The sequence below is a fragment of the Malaclemys terrapin genome, chromosome 5 (assembly GCF_027887155.1).
Source record: "Malaclemys terrapin pileata isolate rMalTer1 chromosome 5, rMalTer1.hap1, whole genome shotgun sequence".
NCBI classification, from domain to species: domain Eukaryota; kingdom Metazoa; phylum Chordata; order Testudines; family Emydidae; genus Malaclemys; species Malaclemys terrapin.
In genome coordinates, this window is record NC_071509.1 from 69,822,386 (window position 1) to 69,841,335 (window position 18,950).

An 18,950-nucleotide genomic window follows, 5' to 3' on the forward strand; every position below is an offset into this window, starting at 1 on the left:
CCGTTTAACTAAAGGTGTGATTTTAAAATGGATTTAGATAAATAGTTTAACTTTGTGCACGCTCACATTTAAATAGATTTAGACCCAGCTTTTAGTGGCTTAGCTTGCCTCTAGGGTTGCTTACAGGGGCAAGTTAAACCAATACAACCAGTTAAAATGTGATATAAGTGTGTCTACATAGGGGTTTGCATTGGTTTAAACAAACCAGTACAAATCTGTAGGTAGACAAGCTAAAGCGAGGGGGAGCGGGGAAGAGACAGACCCCAGTAGTTCATTCTCTTGCCCAGCATCAGCATTTTATTTTAAAATACACCCCAATTTCATTCCAAAATGTATTCCTCCATTTCATTTTAGCATCCCACTCACTATTAGAAGCCTGAAGGGAAGGCGGGAATCAATGCCGGGGAGGTCTTAGTTACCCCATCTCAGGCCTGAGAGTTGGGCACCCTCTCCCAGGCCTGGTGGCAGGAGGGGCAGTGCAGGGAGACATAGCAAGAGCTGAAGAACTAAACAGAGCAGCTGCTTCCCGGATGGCTGCAGCATACGGAGGAGCTCCAGCTGTGCAGTGTAGAGCAAGGAGAGGTACCAACCTGTGTCTCCATGTGTGCAGCAGCTCTGACTGGACACCCTTTGCCTGAAGGTGGGGGATTGGCTGTGAAAGGGCAGCCAAACAGATGGGGGCTCCCCTGCAAGCTGGGGGTTTTACCCAAAGACCAGTAGAGGGTCTGAAACCCCCATAGAGCTGGCAGCAGCTGCCATTGCCAGTTCACCATTTCTGGGCCAGCTTGTTATCTCACTGTGTAGCTGAAATGGAATTGTCATCTTCCTGAGCGGTCACTGATGCTCATGAGGACTGTGAGGCTTCTGCAGCCTGCTCCCACAGTACAGCTAACCCACTCCACAGGTGGGTGCCCCTTGCATGTTTCTCTCCACAGTGCATCTAACCAAGAGAGAAATGCACAGTCACAATCTGGCCCTTTTCATGTTGAGATTATTTTGGGAGGCATTTCTTGGCTGCTGTTAGAAGGGATCAATATTCTCCTCTTAGGTCTTTTTTTGTTCCCCCTGATGATTCCCACCCCCCTTTTACCTTTTGTCTTCATCAGTTCTGCATAGTCAGCTCAAAACAAAAACTTCATCTAATTTGCTCTTTCTTTAAATCAAAAAGGAAAGAGGTGTGGGGGAGTGTTAGTAGATTTGACCATTTTTTTTGGCGTGTTTCTCTTGATCATTTTGCCAGACACCCGCACAACCTATTTTTCTCTCTCCTGCTGCTGGCCATGTGAATATAATTCAAATCAAGAACATGCATTGCATCATGTGAAAATTACCCTCTTCTATTTTGGAAACTTTTTTTCTGATTTGCTTAAAGTGAAAACTGATGGAATCACTGTTTCCCAAATTTTCTACAAAACTAGTTGAAAAAATAGTGCAGTATTTTGTGCCCAAGTCCGCTTTTAGCTTTCAATTTTCTGTTAAATCTTCAGTGAAGGCATCAGAGCATTCTTAACACAGCCCTTTAATTAAAGGTAGAAACTACAGGGCCTACTTACAGGAGAGCAATTGAAAGATGTAGCTGGGTCAATGCTGTGGAGAGAGAGATTTGTAGAAAAAGAGATCCGAGAAATTTGAGAGAGGGAAAAAAAAGATTATGAAAGTAGTGGTAGGCATAGGTGAAGGGATCAAAATGAAAGGAGAAAAGATATTTTGAATGTTTCATTTTTAATTTTAAATAATTTATTCAGCCATTCATTGTAGAAGAAAAGATGTTTTGCATTTTTGTCATTACTTTCTCCTATCATACAACATTTTTCCTACCTGTTGATTAGGAATTGCTTTTCTTAGTAGCAAATATTCTTTCCCCCAACTTTTTTTTCTAAAGAGGTAGTTTTGCAAGAAAGAAAACTTTAAAATATATGCTACTTGAGAACAGCTACATTTGCCTTTCACCTTTTTATATTTTTCTTGACTGGTTTTGCTTTTTATAAAATGTCCGATTCTCTTCTCACATACCAGTTTTACATTTTATAACTCCACTGACTTCACTGAAGATAGTTCTAATTTACACCAGTGAAGACCAAATGCATCACTTAGGTGAATCCAAGCCCCAATAGACTCAATGGCAAAACTCCCACTGATTTCAATTGTGCTAGGATTTCATCCTTCATGTTTAAAAGAAAGGGCTATCCTGTTCATTGGCCATCTTCTCACTAGATCCTTCAGATAAGCTCTAATACCAGATCTGTGATATCACAAACATTTCAAAACCTATAACTGTCTGAAATATTTAAAGGGTATAAAGAAGGGCGAGAAATTAGAGCTATAATTTGTCGATTGGGTTGAACCTTAGAATCGGAACATTTATAGGCTGACTATCAGGAAAAACATCCTGACTGCACATTAATCATCCTACCTAATGATATTAAGCAAGCCCAATATTTTCAGACCTGGATGTCTAACGTTAGGCATTTAAATCCATAGTTAGGTACATAACTTTAGGCAACCAGGTTCAAAAATTCAGTCCTTAATCTTAAATTCAGATTTGTCTTTCCACTTTTTCCATATTTTAATTTTGTGAGAGAATTAAAACATCCTGAGCTTAATATACGCGCTCACAATAGTGAGAGCACATGGTCTGCTTCTGAAATCAATACCTCTAGAGAAACTGTCACCAATAATAGAACTTTCTCAGTCAACTGAATGAGGTTGTTGTATTAACCAAACAAATTCTGGCACACGTACACCAATACTCAGTCATCTGGGTGGCTACATGGCAAATACTGCAAGGAGGAAAACAAATATTTACTCCTTAAAATTGTTATTTTAAATGTTTTTTATATAATGAATCTTTGAAAGTGCAAGTATTGTGCTGCTGCTGTGGGATTACACCTCTTAACTCCAGAAAATAAATGCCATTTTAGACCATCACATCATCCTTTTCAATACATATTAAATATACTGCAGTTGTACAATATATTCATGAGATTTCACATTTTAAGGGTAAAAAAGCTTGAAACTTGTTTAGTTTTAAAAGTTGTGAGATGTTAACACAAGAAAGGAAATCGTTTAAAACAATGGGCATGAGTCTTCATTCACTTACTTCTTCATTCACTTACTTCTGTAACTCCATTCAATTCCATGGAGTCACAGGAGGAGAAAACTTGTGAGAGATCAGAATCTGTCCCTCTCTCTTTAGTATAGTTATGTGAGGTTTATCATGACAAACCAGTAAGTGCTAAAAATAACTTCTAAAATACAGTGTAAATTGATGTTTCAGAGATGAGTGAAAGTTACACTTGGCAAAGGTCTTGGATCTTTTCATATGCTGGATATGTTTAACTTTGGTATTTTCCTAACAAATGGTTAGTATTGGACCCTATGTCTCTGGAGGAAAGACATCATCCTGCAGTGACATGTTTCTATACAAACATACTCAAACCAAGGTCATCACTCACCTTCTTAAACCCCAGCAACACAAGCCAACAACTTAATTTACAGAGAGAAGTTGTATGGAGTGTTGGACTAGCAGACCCCAGCATCCAGTTGAGGGCTGCCACTGAATTAAAGGAACAGATGGAGTCGCTCAAACTGGAAACTTTTTTCTTTTTTCTTTTCCCCTTTATTTCACCCATATATTTTCACATCCATCGTTAACTCATGTTTAACCCTCTCATTCACTGATGTACGTGAGTTCAAAAAATGGACACACTGTTTGTTTTTCTGTGCATTACTTGACCAGTCTCTCCTATACAAGATCAGGCAGATGTACCAGGAAATTCAGAGAACAAATCCTTTATAGTAGAAATTAGCAGATTCTGTTCTTTTATAATTTCTCTACACTTTCTCATATTCTTTAATAGATAAATGTTTTGAAGTTTTTCTTTAAACTTTGTGCAGCGATGAAAATGGGAATCTTCATTCTTTTAAGTTCACCTCTTTTTGTGAAGATTGGACAAAAATACAAAATCTAAGCTCTTATTCCTTATTTTATATTCAGAAACAGTCAAAATCCAAAGATTGTATACCTACAGCAAAACTCATCTGCCTCATCAGAGCAACAGAGAAATAAAATTAATATTACCAGACACTTTTGTATATCTGGTCCTCTACATTGGGATAAATTTCACCCTACATCTGCATCATTTATCCCCTCCTGTGGCATTCTACTGTGGGTCAATATTTCACATGCACTCCACACTGGTGAGCTGCAGCTGAGAGTGCCAATCCTACACAAAATAGGTCCAAAACAAATAGGAAATAACACCAGAATATGCTCCCAGTCAAAAAACCTGCAGGATTTTAAGTCAGGAATAGAGATTTTGGATTCTTTGGTTCACCAGCAATTCTGAAAAAATGTTTCAGGTCAAACTGAAAATGATTTCTTTTCAAAATTTTTTGCATATCAAAAAGTAAAAATAATTAGTTTCAAATTGAATGAAATGTTTCAGTCTACCTGAAACAAAATGTTTCACTTGGATTTTGACCATTTTAAAATGTTTCATTTAAAAAATAAAATTAAAGGACATTTAAAATGAAAATTCATTTCAGATCAAACAATCAAAGCTTCTGTTAGCTCTTATCTCCTCTCTCAAATGGACTTCAAACGAACTATGTTTCAAAAAAAAAAATTTAAAAATTTGAAATACAATTTGTTTGAATTTGGGTGTCATTTATATGAACTGATTTGCCCAGCCTTTTAAAACATATTGAAGAGGTCATTTTAACTTCACTGACTTAGTTGCACTGATTGGAAAGTAACACATCTTTAATACAAAATGTGGGGGAAAAGGAACAATTTTCATCTCTTTCTTTAAAGTCCTGTCAAGACAAATTAGACACATTTAATTTTATTACTGTTCATGATAGTAATACCATCACACTCACCTCAGCTACCTCAATAATCAAGAGCAAGCTACCATAACAATTGCATTTAATATAAGTGCCATTTCAGTTATTCACTTTTAAGGTCTAAACCTTTGTGCTCTCTTTCACTGGCAACCAATAGCTATTACTTAAAAGAAACACTATCAACTTCCTTTTTTTTTTTTTTTTTTTTTTTTTTTTTTGAAGCTGACTAATTTTCCAGCCATCTAGTTACTGATAAAGCTCCATTTAAATACCAAGCCCTGGAATTAAAAAATAAATAAAAATGAAAATATACATAAAAGTTTTTCTGCACCATTATTAATTCTTACTATTGTCATTTCAGCAATGAAGAAACTGGCTGATCATATTGAGGAATACAGAGAATTTGACTTAACACAATGTGATGTGAAATGCATAAAGAAAAACACCCTGAAAAAAGAGAGAACATTTTTATTTTGCTTAACTTGTTTCACTTTTATTATCTTAGAAGTTACTCATAATGATGGTAGGTACAGTGTTTTTTCAGACAACAGTGTGATTTCCAATTTGGCAGATTTGTTAATTAATCTGAGATAAAAGTAAATATTAAAAGTTACAGTTTGCCAACTCAGGGAAGTCTCTTCAGGTTTTATCTAGCCAGGTCTGTGAACCATTTGACCTGCTGGAAGTCCTCTTATTGGGCTTGATCATGGAAAGTGTTGAGCAAGTCCCACTGGTTTGGGTGTGTGAGGTGAGCGCTCAGCTCTTCCTTGCAGGATTAAGCACATATTTCTGTATCTTTCTTCAGTCGTGGGATTTTGTGTGTCAGTTTCTCCTGGGAATGATGTTCTTGCTAAGTGAAAATTACCATCATAGAACTTAGTCCCAACTCACCTCATGAGCACCAAATCTTTCACACCACTGAACCTGTGTCCACATTCAGGTGGAACTTTGGAAAGTGAAGTATTCCATTATAAAACAGTAAAGGATGATTAGCCAATTAATTGCTTTACTGGATAAAATTTTGATATCTACTTTCAGTAATGAAAACCACAGCCCTTCCCACTGGCAGTGATGGAGGAAGGACTGTTCACTAGTTTTAAACTTTTATTTTATTTTACTATTTTATCAATTAAATACAAAGTCAAAATAATTTAAAAAATCCAGTTAACCTAACATGCACCCAACAATGGGCATGAGTCTTCATTCACTTACTTCTGTAACTCCATTCAATTCCATGGAGTCACAGGAGGAGAAAACTTGTGAGAGATCAGAATCTGTCCCTCTCTCTTTAGTATAGTTTTTATGTGAGGTTTATCATGACAAACCAGTAAGTTGCAACAATAATGCTCACACATCACTCTAATTATCTAATACTACCTACTGAAAAAACTATATTGAAGAAGTTATGGTTCTTTGAGATGTATTGTCCACATAGATTCCAGTCTTAGTGCATATGCATCCCATGCATGAGAGACTGCTCTCATGTGCCTGCATGCGCACCAAGAATGGAATCCATGTGCAAAATCACTTAAAGAAAAGAAAGTTATTTAAATTGCAGTCAAGCGTTCAACATTTCAGAAATGCCAGATTTACAGTTGTCCATGCAATGATGATATCGATGGAGATGAGCATGATTCACTGTCACAAAGTAGAAAGTCCAATTCCCATTCCCAAGCAAAAGAACAAGCTGAGCCTTCCAAATAATGTTCTTGCCAAGTGCTTAAAGTACATGTAGCTCACACAGTGCCAGAAGCATGATTCTGAAGTTATTATTTTTAAGTCAATGGGAGTATTTTATATCCTGTGGTGGGAGACTAGTGTCCCTGGAGTGTGTGTGTGTGTGTCTCTCTCTCTCTCTCCTCTAATATAGGTTGTCTTGATTTACATTCAATTATTTTTCAAATATGTAAGGTTCATTTATATATAAATGATTACCCAGTTAATTGATTGAATTAGTTTTTTTATGTACAGTACATTGTTCTGTCACTACAGTACACTTCAACAACTACTGCTGTAGAGCCTGGTGGGGAAGCTGTCTCATCTTGCTGTTGCTACAAGTTCATTTGAATTAACAGTATCTTAAATTCTCTCATTTTTCTTTCCCTGTGTCCCAGCTGTCTAGCTAGATCATTAGGTACACTTTTATCCCACAGGATGATGGGTTTCCTAAGAGGACAATGAACATGTTATCCTTCCTTTACATTCAAAATGAGACTTCTACAACAGTTTACTTTTAACAACAAGCTGTAGTTGCATTACTTCATCCTAGTCTCTGATCTATTAGCATCCATAAAGGTGATGGAGTTTCTTTGCTTCCCTCTACTATGTTTAGGCTGAAATCTAAGCTTTTGAGCCCCCCCTCATCTTTGAAACACATCCCTAGTTCTATTCCTTCTTGAAAGTTCAATACACTTCCTTACAGTCTGCCTAAGAAGGTACAACTCTGGGTCCTTTAAACACTTGCTATGCGCCATGAATCCAAAACCGAAGCCAATATGGAAACTGCAACCAGTTTTTGTCCAAGCCACCCCATCTTGTTCTATTTCTGTCGTAAAACATTTAATCACATATACATTATGGATAAATGTTAATCTGTTAAATTATTATTAGAGTAGAAAATGTTCCAAATATTTGATGGGAATTAAAATAAAAAAAACCCCATCTGTTAAATTTAAGATGCGAACCTAAAAAGAGATTGTATGCATTTAATAGGTTAAGGCAAGACTACAGTATATGGTACAAATGAATATAGTAGGCATAAACATTTCTTATTTCATTATCAACAGCAGATTTTTATTTACATTTTATTGTACTTGGCCTTTAAAAAAAAAATCTTAACACCACAGACATGTTTTCTAGTAATAGAAATGGACACCACCATCTTGAATCATGGGTGTGATTTTCATAGATTTTAGGCACACAGTTCCGTCCTTATTCTGTATGCTGTTAGTATTGTTACACATGCACATTGGGTAACTGCACACATAAATGAGAGTTGTCATTCACGGGCACAATTGCATAATTTGTGCTCACAGTTAAGCTAATTACACATGAAAACTAGTCATGTGATAGAACTCACATTTTTCATAAATTAAGGCTAGAAGGGACAATTACTTCATCTAAACTTCCCTCCTGCATATCACAGGCCATTCCAGTTACCCCTGTAATGATCCCCAAAACTTGTGTTTTACTAATTCATATCTTCCAGAAAGGCATTCAGTCTTGATCTGAAGATATTAAGAGATGGAGCATCCACCACTTCCCTTGGAAGTTTGCTCCATGGTTTAATCACTCTCACTGTTAAAAATGTGTGTCTAATTTCTAATTTTGATTTCTCTGGTTTCAGTATTGGTTCTTGTAATGCCTTTCTCTGCTAAACTAAAGAGTCCTTGATTACCCAGTATTTTCTCTGCATTGAGGTGCTTATACACAATAACCAAGTCACCTCTCAATCTTCTTTTGTATAAGATAAACTGAGAAACTTAAAGAGCTTGATCTTTCTAAGGCATTTTCTTCAACACTCTATTTTTGTGTCTCTTTTCTGCTGGGACACTGGCAGACCAGGTGCCAGCTCATGCCAAGGTCCCCATGTCTCAGTTGAACACTGACAAATACATAGCTGGAATCAGGCTAGCTCACCTGTGTGTTTAGTATTGTTAAAATACGTATTAGAATTATGAGAATGCATTTTGTGTTTAGACTTTATTGAATGTTAGTGAGTTGCTGCATGCATTAATTTCACTCAGAACCTCTGTATCCCATATTGTAAAGTAATATTTGAGCAGTTGTATTGTGAGCCTCCGTGATTGTAAATCACCAGACAGGAGAGCGACATTAACTAGTGTGAAGTGCTGATCTCCAACAGAAGATGTTACATCCTGCCCAACAGCATAGGTCCATCGACACCAGACAGACTACTGTAGGGAGTTACAGAGGAGAAAAGCTATTAGTTGTTCTGCTCTCCCCCATGAAGACAAGTCATAAAAGTCCTATCAGGTGAGTTTGCATCTCAGAGCACAAGGAAGGAGGAGTAGGATAGAAACCCCAAACAAGAAGGAACTGGACTGCTGTGATGCTTAGACTCTAGGGACTAGGTTTTCTAGGCATAAGCAAGAGATCCCCAGCTGCTCAGACTGGTTCAGCCTTAAAGGACATATAGCATTTGTTTTTTATAGAAGCTTCTACTACCTTTTGAAACTTAAAATTGTAATTCATGTGTATATATATTTGTGCTTACCTGATTTAACTTTGTAAATAAGTCTCATATTTCCTTTTCCTATTTAATACATTTTTAAATATAGTTTATTATAGGACTGGCTACAAGTATTGTCTTTAGTGTGAGATCTAAGGTGCAATTGACCAGAGGTATGTGACTGCTCCATTGGGCCTGGGAGTTATTGGGGTTCCCTACAAGCGTAAACTGAATGTTGCTAGGATTCTTGGTATAAGGGTCCATCTATCACAAAGGTATGCTCAATCTGAGTGGCAAGACAGATCAGAGTCCCTTAGGGGATTGTCTGTAACTTCAGGTTTAGACTGTTACTGTGCCTGAGTTTATTGGTTGGTTAAAATCTAAGTATAGCATTCACAGCCAATTTGGGGATTGTGCCGGCTTCTTAACAGTCTGCCCTGAGTTTGGCATTCATGCTGTTGATGCAGCTGTTATGCTGCCTGCAGTGACTCCTCTCCAATTTTTAATATACTTTTAAAAACATGGGCACCAGAGCTGTATGCAATATTCTAGTATCAATCTTGCCAGTGCCATTTTCAGAGGAAAAATCATCTCCCTACTCCTATTTGCTACTGCCCTGTTGTATAGCCAGAGCACTGCATTGGGAGCTCATGTTCAGTAGCTTGTTCACTATGACCCCTAAATCCTTTAAGTACAGATTTCAGAGTAGCAGCCGTGTTAGTCTGTATCCTCAAAAAGAAGAACAGGAGTACTTGTGGCACCTTAGAGACTAACTGTTTATGCTCTCTGTATGTGTGTATATATATCTCCTCAATATATGTTCCATTCTATATGCATCCGAAGAAGTGGGCTGTAGTCCACGAAAGCTTATGCTCTAATAAATTTGTTAGTCTCTAAGGTGCCACAAGTACTCCTGTTCTTCTTTTTAAGTACAGAGTTACTTCTTTCCAGGATACTGTTCCCCATTCTGTAGGTTGGGCCTGTATTCCTTGTTCCTAAATGTATACCCTGGCATTTAATTATTTTCAAATGCATTTTGTTAGGATTTTGTGCCTATCATAACATGTCTAAAGCATATGAAAATGAGACCCCTTGAGTTAGGCAGAAATTGACCAAGTGACAATCATTGTGTTCATGATATCTTCAGTATGGATCTGGAGAAGGGAACTTCGCCTGGAATTTAGGGCCTTAGACTAATTATTTTACAGTTATCTCTTTTCCAACTTCTACTTTAACTGGTAAATTAAATGTCTTTGTAGTCACCCTGGAGGTAGTGAGACCACCAATGGACAAAGCAGGAAAAAAATTATTAGGACATAATGAAGGCAGACGATGTAGGATGTGCGTTATTACTGATGTTAGCAAAAAAACCAGAACATCCAATCCCTAGAAATGGTGAAGGAATATTAATGACTTTTAAAAATTACAAAACCTCTGGAGTGCTGTTTTATGCATTCTTATTTATGAAACTAAAATTAAATAAGGGTGATGAGTCCTCTCAACTACTCTTGGGCCCTATCTAGATAATGAAGCAAAGTTTTAATGTTTTTGCAAGTTAAGATTTTAAAGCACAATTATCATGCAGCATATACTCTGGCAGAGAAACCATTCCTAATCTGTTTTAAAACAAATAGATTGTGTACAGCTGTCCCTATAGCCAAGGCAAAATGATGATTTAATGTTGATTAAGAGAGAAAGCCTTTGAAGTGAGTGAGGCAGGAGTCCATAGTATGTCTTTAGTGATCATTATCAGTCTTTCCCTGAAGGGTGACTTGGTGCCAAAAGCTCTTTCCCCAAACTGGTTGAGGTAGATTCAGGAGCGAATGCTTTGTAAATTTAAAAAGACCTTCTCATTCACAGGCCTCTGATGTCTTATTCCTTTAGTTGCATTAATGTCTGAGAATAAGCAGATGCATCCTTTTTCATTGGTTAACTACAAAAAGGGGCAAGGTCCACTGCCTCACTGCACCATGGCATTATTTATTCATCATGAGAGTAGCAACTGAGCATGGGTCCTGCAGTAAAAGCAAATCAAAGGTGGTATTTTTGTGTCTTTTAACTATATGAGCAGCTGCTTTAGTAAAAGACAAAGCATTTGCATTTAACATTTAACTTTTAGTAGCTACCTACTTATAGGAGCCATTAAACAAAAGGCTGCAAATGAGCAATCATGTTTGCTCTCTCTCTCATTTGGTTGTCTCATTGTTAGAGGTTAAACACCAGTGGTAATATATTTTGTATATTATATGTACATGCATACATATTATATATTATACGTGGCCATCTGAAAATATCTGAACAATATGTCAATCATATTTTTCATCTGTCTGACCATGTCAATTGTTTGACAACAAAAGTACCAGTGACTCAAAAGGGGAAATTATGTTGTTGCCCATAAACAGCTAGAAAAGATGCAATTCTTACATGAAAGAAGGGCTGGTGGTTATAGTATGGAGGCATTGTGGAAATAGAGATCCCCCTGGCTGATTCCTACTGCCGAGATTTACTTTTGGTTAAGAAAATACAATTGTTAATATAAAATAGGTTTATACCTCAACATAAATAAAAATCAGTTGTTAGTTTCCGGATAACCTTGCCTTTTCTTTTCAGTTCTTCCACGCCCTTCCATAATGTTAAACATAGGACTAGTCAATATTACTTTGATCATTAATTTGGGTTCTACTAGTGATTGTCATATAAGATCTCTTTTTACAGTGGGCACCATTAAAATCTTCACAATGACTGTTTTCAATCATTAATGTTATTACAATATTTACTGTATTTCAAACCATAATTCTAAGAAATACATTGTAATGTAAATTAGTCAAAAAGCAAATATGTAAAGATTTTAAATGGAGACCACTCTGCTTTTCCACAATCACAATCAAACTCTGGGGATCCACTTTCCTCTCAATGGACTGAATGGCAGTTTTGCCATTGACTTCATGGGGGGCAGGATTGGGCCTGGGGTAGATGAGGAACTCAAGTTTTGTAAATGCAAAAATAATTGTATATTTTGTGCAGATTGACAATGCTGTCGATTTAAGTAGGCAGCTGAAGTATAAGTGTTGCAACACTGCTCCGCTAATGTGCCTCTGAGCAGACTTGAGAAACCACCATCAGGTGTGAGCTGAAGCTGTGCCTTAAATACACATAAACAAATGCAAAATGGCTTTAAATTTCTACTAATTGCCACAAAATAATTTTGATGTAATATTTTTAACCAGTGCTATTAAATTCAAGTATTAATAACTTTCCAGGAAAATTTGTCTAATGTTGTGCCTTTGGTTGGTGGGGGGCTATTGTTTTTAGCAACAAGGGGTCCCACTTCATGATCAAATACATTAAAACATGAAAATATAGCTTTCAAAATGGTTTTCATGTGAAATTAGCTATTTTGTTAAAGCTGTGAATATTGCAAAACTTGGGGAATAAAGTGAAACCATTCAATGAAAAAAATAAATATTTGGGAGCAAAATCCTACTTAATCCTTGGGCTCTGCTGAGACAAGAGTGGCAATTAATTCCAATTGTGTGAGATATGGACTCCTGAGAAATGGATATAAATTTGTTTGACGCTCTTCTGATGAATTATATCAAGGGTTAACTGAGGACTGATTTAACCAGCGAAGTGACTCTAGTAGGCCTCTTTAGTCAATTGTAAGCAGCTCTATTTCTTTATTTATCTTAAATACATGGTCTTTTGATGGAAGATTGCATTACTCTGATGCAATGATTGCATCATTAAAGCTTGTCGCAAGTTTTCAACACAGAAATTTCCTTGCCAAAATTTGGGTTTTGTCAAAAACATATTTTTATGGAAAAATGTAGTTTGACAAAGTTTTCTATTTTTCAATGGGAAATTTTGAAATAAATCAACACATTTTTCTTCATTTTGAATTAATATTTTCATTTAATTTATCTTTGTGAAACCTGAAGAGTTTTCAGAATTGTAATTCTCTTTTTCCAATTTTTGGTCACTGAAGTAATGAAATGAGGGATCTCCATTTATGGCTTTGTTTTCTACTTTTTCTTTTCCTTTTTCTACTCTAACTTTTAAAAACTTCCTCAAATTTGGAGAAGTCAGTTTGGAAAAATAAAACACCAAATGCCATTCTATAACTTTTGAAAAATTGAGGAACTATTGAAAAATCACAAAATGGCAGCGTTAAATATTCCTCGGGTTAGGAAATATTTATATGGAACTAAAGTATATGCTGCAAAGTTAAACAGAAACCTTATGGGAGGCTTCAGATAAACAGGTGTCAAAGGTATCAAATAAAGACAATTCTGGAATTCATATGTGGGGTCAGCAACTGATAAATAAGGACCTGATCCTGCAACTACTAGGCATAGTGCTTACTACCATGAGTGTTCCTGATGAAGCTTATGAGACTACTTCAGGTAAGTATGTATTACACATAGTGCTAAGTATTTGCAGATCGGATCCTTAGCTATAGGAATATTTTAAACCTCTGTTCACAACTAAAGAGGTTCTAGTTGACCAAGTAAGCTCATGTAGCATTTGAGTTCATATATCTTTGATTTTATTGTATTGTGCCTTCATCATCATGGCAAACCACCTGTTTATTCATCTCACCATTTTGAAAATGCTCCTCTCACTTTTTGGTGCTATTTGTTGATTTAAAAAAAAAAAAAAAACTTTAGGACACCCAGGTTGAAATCCCCACTCTGGGACAGCCCTGAAATGGACCTTCTGAGTCACTAAAAATTCCAAAATATTTCAGTCAGTTCAACACAAACTACTTTTTTTCCAATTTATCAGAATTGCCACTGAACCAAAAAAAACCAATTATTTGCCCCATTCTAGTAAAGAGTAAAAGATCAGGCTTTTGAATGCCTTGCTGTGATACTACTATCAATTTCTTTTGCTAAATCTGTGGAAATCAGAACAATACAAGATGGTGGAATCGGTAAGAGTGAAGATTTTTGTGAATCAGCTAAGGAAAATGAGTCAAATAAATGGCATCTGCCCCTGCTATTCCTCAATGCTTAGCATACAGTTTTAATTTAAAAACATTTACTCCTCAATGTTCAGAGCTGTGATAGGTTTCTTTTATTCATTAAAAAAGATGCTGGCAGGTAGCTTAGGCCAAAATATTAGGTCCAGAGAAGGAAAGGTTTGGAAAACCTAATATTAGGCTACCTTGAGCCCCCGAACTTTAGGCAGAAATCTTCACTGATTCTACAAGGATTAAATGAAACAAGTTTGTATTAGTATTTGAAATTCTCTTTTACTATTTGCCAGCTAAACACTGCAAGATGATGCTAGTTAGTACAGGAAAACGACGTAGTGAGACTACTTAGAAATAGACCAGGGTACTTTTCCTGGCCAAATGTAATTAATCAAATAAATAAATAAATAAATAAATGTATTACTACATGTAAAATAGAGTAATTTTAATTCAATTTTAATCATTGGAGGAGTTATTTAATTACACAGGTAAAGTAATTAAAGAGTGTTGTGCATGATGTTTAATCAGACTGTGTTCACTTTAAGTTAATTGGAGTCCTTCTGGAGGTCTTAAATACACTAAATCCAATGCAGTGAATGCGGTAGGGTGAAGAGAAGCTGTGAATTATGTATCAGGGGGTAGCCGTGTTAGTCTGTATCTACAAAAACAACAAGGAGTCTGGTGGCACCTTAAAGACTAACAGATTTATTTGGGCATAAGCTTTCGTGAGTAAAAACCTCACTTCTTCGGATGCATAGGAATTATGTAGTGGTCCACAGAGGAGAGATTTGAATGTGCGCCAGGGATGTAGTTCCCCTCTACATACTCACACTGGGCTCAGGGAAAGGATTTGGATTTTAATATTTGTTTGTGTTTTATACAGATTTGTCCCTTGACTTTAAACAGTCATATAAGACTGAGTCCTGCAAGGTGCTGAGAGCCCTCAATTTCCATCAAAATCAAAGGCCCATTGCAGGTTTGAGCCCATAGAGTTCTCTGTTTGTTTCAGCTTTACATTAAATTCAGCTTTAATGGTTCTGTTTTAATTAAACCTTCATTTTTAAATAACTTTTAGTTGCTAGTTTGTAACTTTGATAAATAATCTTAATTGTACTTAAAAATGGTTTTACTATGAAAAAGAAAATACAAGAGAAGTAAAACCAAATTGACCATGCTATAAAAACATTTTATTTGGCTTGATAAATATAAATATTTCTGCAGTTAAATGTGCTGAGATTTTTTGACCCTTTAATTTTATTTTTATAAAATAGTGGGGCTAAAAATTATTTTTAATTGTCCAGTGATAAAAACTGTCTGACAACAAAAAAGTCCACATCTGCTTCAAGAGCAGACATATAAAACCTGTGTGACAAACATGATCATTAAGCAATCTGATTTTCTTGTTGGGAGGGTTTAAGGCTGTTGGGTATAGTATTAAAATGTAGAATTTGATAGGGCGTCTTAAAATTTTAATGATGTGTTCATGAATATAAAACATGCTTCCACCAGTGACTTTATGACTTCTCCTCTGCATAATTAGTGGTATCTGTTTTATGAGCTTACTGTTGTTGCCTTGATCCCATGAAAATGTAAAACCACTGTAATAATTTACACCATTCCAGAACTTTAAAGATACACACTGGGATTTTTTTCCTTTTTAATACCAAAATAAAAGTTATAGTGGCCCATCTGAAAGTCAAATGTGAAAACAAAAATCAAGGAGAATACTCTTAACATTTCACAATACAGTATTTGTTGTTTAATGACTACAGTTTAGGTGTACTCTGCCAGCTGCAGCTAGAAATTTAGATTAAAAAAAAAACATTCCTACCCCAGAGTTAGTAAATACTGGTAAACTCACTTGTTCAGGAAGCTCATTTTAGGAAAAAAACTAAAAGTTTTTAGTTATGTTGTGTAGAATGAAACTAATTATTATCAGTGAGAAAATGCTACTTGGGGACTCACAAAACTAGAAGTGGTACAAATGTTGGTGTTTATTCTATAGTTGCAATGTTTGGTTTGTGGACATCCTCACTCATTTCACACTCTCTCTTTTTCCTTCTAACTCAAGGACCCATTAGACCGGTGCTGTTAACATTCTCATTGAATTCATCAGAGGAAGTATGGTCTTGTGTTCAGAGCACTGGACCATGGTTCTGCTGCTGATTCATCAAGGCTTTCTGATCATTTGGTTTCCCATTTGTAAAGTGAGGATTCTAATGCAGGGCTCTTGAGATGCGTCATAGGGCTCATTAATTAGTTTGCTCTCTTCCATGCACCTTGTCCTCTGCTTGCTGCAGAGGAGGTGGTGAGGTCAGGGCATTTTTATTTTTCTGAAAAATGTTGATACTCCATTGACATTAAATGATGTGTCATAGGAATTGAAGGGTGGGTGCTGTATGTTCCCATTCTTTCCTATAGGCTGGGTTCCTTGACTGGGCTGCATCTCCAATGATACACTGCAGTCTCCCTTCTGACCAAGCTGCGTAGTGCATCATGGAAGCCAAATGACTGCAGTGCATCACAGGAAATGTACCCCTGACAGGGAGCCCTGCCCATAGGGAAGAATAAGGACACAAGGCACCTGAACTATAATGCCCAGGAGGCAGGCATTGAGGCACCTTAGGCAGATGTAGTTTAATGACACGAAACAAAATGTTTTGACAGTTCTGAATCTAAATTTATGAGGACTTACCCCCTCCCCCACGAAAATGTTGATATTTTGAACTGATTCAGGATGAAAACAAATGTCAAAATAAGAATTTCCCATGGGACAGAAATTCCAATTTTCACTCAACTGTCATGAAAAGCAAGAAGACTCCAAGTGTAGACAGATATCCTTCCCCATTGATGAAGCATAGGCAAGTCCCAAGCTGATAAATCCTTGTTCCCCAAACCGTCTTCCCAATCATCAACTGGAGGCGACCCTATCTTGCTACTGCTTTTATTCACTGAGGCACCTGGGTCCCTCCAGCTCATGAGACCTTGATACCAAAGATCTCACTTTAGCTTCTCCTGCACAGAGGTAATCTGGTAAGTTCTGGTCTGCATTCCCCTCCCCTCCCCCCCAAAAAAGTTGCAGTTTTGCACTCTCTTCTTGAGTTTTACTGAGTTTGTTTCATTGATTGGTTTCTTTCTCTCCCCCACCCCCATTTCTTTTTTGTTTTGCTTTGTTTTAAAAGAGCACTAGCTTTGCCTCTTTTCCTGCTGGGAGGTTATCTCTTTCCTTTGAAGGTTAGATTGTGATTGGCAGAGGGTCAGGAAACTTCAGACAAATCAGCCCTGATATGGAAATAGTTTGAAAGATAATGGTAAAAGAGAAATACTGATTAAAAAGGTTCCTAAAAGAGCAAAATTTACATAAGAACCCTTAATCAGCCCATATAAGTTATTCAAAAGTATTGTTTACACAATTTGTTCAGTATATACAGTAGAGTCCTCATCTTCCATGATTGTAGTTAGTTGGAGCTCTTCCATTGACTTCAATGGGAGCAGGATCAAGCTTTTGATGTGTAAAAGGTCACAGCTCTTTTAGCAGGACATTCACAAAACCATAGTTAAAAAAAAAAAAAAAGTACGTGCTGCTGCCAAAGACAGTCTGTAGGTTCAAATAATTATTTATTGAAGGGTGCCTAACAATGAGAACCTTTTCACTAAGTTATGCCCCACCCCCACTCCATGTTTGTGAAAAATGATGTTTTTCATAGTGCTACATAATGAAGCCAATAACTGTAAATAAAATTGTTTAAAATAAAAGTGTTTTATGATGCACAACTTTTTTCAGAACCTTAATTTATATTTGCATTTAAAATAAATACAATTGGAAAAAAAACACTAAATAGTTACAGACAAAGGTGTACATATCAAATATAATTGTATTCTGCCTGCACTGTATTGTCTGTATACTTTAGATTTCAAGGTATTTGGGGCAGGGAACTTTTTCTTTTCTATGTAACAGACAGCATGAAGAACACTATTGGTATTCAGCATATAACCATGATAGATAAGGACATATTTTTTTCTGTATACAGGAATGTAACTCTCATTAATAGTAATGGAGCTGTACTCACCCACAAACAGGAGAATATATCCCTTAGATTTAAGACTGTTGCCCTGTCCTCATTTGATTTTGTTGACCTTAAGTACCGTGTTTCAGGGTACCTAAATAGCAGCCGGTTGTAACATACTGTACCATATGTGCTGCAATTCAAAGGCACAACCACGGATTAAAAGATGAAGGGTCAGGCTTAATTGCTTTTTAGCAATGATTTTGCTTTAGGCATTTTAAAAACAAAAATATTTGAATAATGGGGGTTTTACTGGAAGTGACAACTCAACCAACTACCACTATAGTTCACTTTTAGCAGATCAGAATTTTACTCTTGTTGTGTTAGTACTCTGAACAGTGTATTATAAATACCACTTATACACTGCTGCTACAAGACACAGGCAGTACATTTATTGCTATTACAACATCTCCCAAATTTCATGCTGGATCCAGATTTAAACTGCCTTTCCTAGTGCTGTCCAAATTTATAAAATTGTTTATAGTTAACATCTGAAAGGTTCTGAACACAGAAATTATCATACCAGATCAGACTAGTGGCCCATCTGAGTCAACAACAGGATCATGTCTTCAACACTGTCCAGAATCATCAAAGTAAGCAATAATGGAATAAGCTATCCAAAAGGGAAGTTTCTTCTTAGGGCTGTTCTTCACTACGGGGAGATCGATGCAGCGGGGGTCGATTTAGAGGATCTTCACCCACTAAATTGACTGCAGCGCACTCTCCGGTCGACCCTGGTACTTCAGCTCCCCAAGAAGATTAAGATAAGTCGACCGGAGAGTGTCTCCCATCAACGCAGCGCAGTGAAGATACTGGGGTAAGTCGACCTAAGCTACATTGACTCCAGCTACGTTATTCACATAGCTGG